This window comes from Tigriopus californicus, chromosome 3 (assembly GCF_007210705.1).
Source record: "Tigriopus californicus strain San Diego chromosome 3, Tcal_SD_v2.1, whole genome shotgun sequence".
Lineage (NCBI taxonomy): Eukaryota > Metazoa > Arthropoda > Copepoda > Harpacticoida > Harpacticidae > Tigriopus > Tigriopus californicus.
This window is the reverse complement of record NC_081442.1, coordinates 13,139,562-13,140,742: the sequence shown is the minus strand read 5'-3', so window position 1 is coordinate 13,140,742 and position 1,181 is coordinate 13,139,562. Positions and strand designations below refer to the sequence as shown.

The following is a 1,181-nucleotide window of genomic DNA, read 5'->3' as shown; positions in this document are numbered from 1 at the left end:
CCTGGGGAAAACAAGCTTTTGCTTACCCAGAACTTGAGGAATTACATCCTCATGAAATTTTTGATATATCAAGATGCTAACTCAAAGATTAAATGCCGACATTATATAATCATGATCAAAGTGTTCCTGAAATAAATCTATCTATCTATCTATCTATTTTGCATTCCAGCCAATCCTATATCAATATGCTTTGTAGCAAAGGACACTTGAAAAACTTATCCAACCCATATGACCCTTCTTGTCTTTGACATATTTAAAATCAAGATCGGTCATTCTAAACACCGGCGGCCATTTTTGACCACCTTCCAGCAATTTCTGCCACTTTCTGCCATTTTCAGCCAATTGTGGCAGAAAGTGGCAGGCGCGTTTGTCCAAAGCAGAAGATTTCAACTAAGTATCTCTTAATGTAAATGGAGCTATTTAAAATATTTCTACTTTCATGCACTTCAGTGATCAATTAATGATTAAAAAATACTTTTGGACTTTCCTTTTATTGTTTCTATAATTTTCATCATCTTTATTTTTCTTTAAACACAAAATCAGACAATTTTGTTCGCAAAAGCGAAATTAAAAAGATGTCTCTTATTTGATTGAAATAACAAAACACCTGAATTAAATAAGCAATTTCTTAATCCATTGTCAAAATGTTTGCATTCATTGAAGTTGGTCGCAAAGGCAGCACTTCCTTGTGTTGATAATTCATGGGATTGTCAAAATTAATGAATAAGAAGGGGTCAGAGAAATAGCACGAGAAGGGCAAGAATCTTCTACCAAGGTGTACGATAATATGTTCAAGCCTCGGTAATATATTGGCTAGGGTTGCGATTTGGCACACCCACAACAATGTCCCAAACATCTGGCCTTCTCAAATTGAATGACAAGGATTGTCCCAAGCACGGTTGTTGCTATTCCCTACCACTCAAGAGTATGTGCAAATTGAGGCAAAAGGTATGCAATGCCTTAATTTTAGATAAACAAAGGCCTATCTCAGAGGCACTAGGAGGAAGAGAACTCTCTTCCCCCTACATAGCATCTAAGTCGAGTATTTAAATCAACCTTGTGCTAGTTTTTAACTGCTTTATTTACACTCTTCATCGATATCTCTAACACCGACAGATAGATTCACATAAGGGTGACCACTAGCACACCTCCTTCTCCAAAATGGCGTACTAGGGGTATTG

General features: G+C 36.6%; 1 protein-coding gene across 1 annotated transcript in view; it reads right to left on the bottom strand.

Annotated features, from left to right (window-relative positions):
* Positions 1 to 1,181, bottom strand: part of LOC131878444 (uronyl 2-sulfotransferase-like) — a 25,538-nt gene that overhangs the window by 1,190 nt on the left and 23,167 nt on the right. The window lies entirely within an intron of this gene.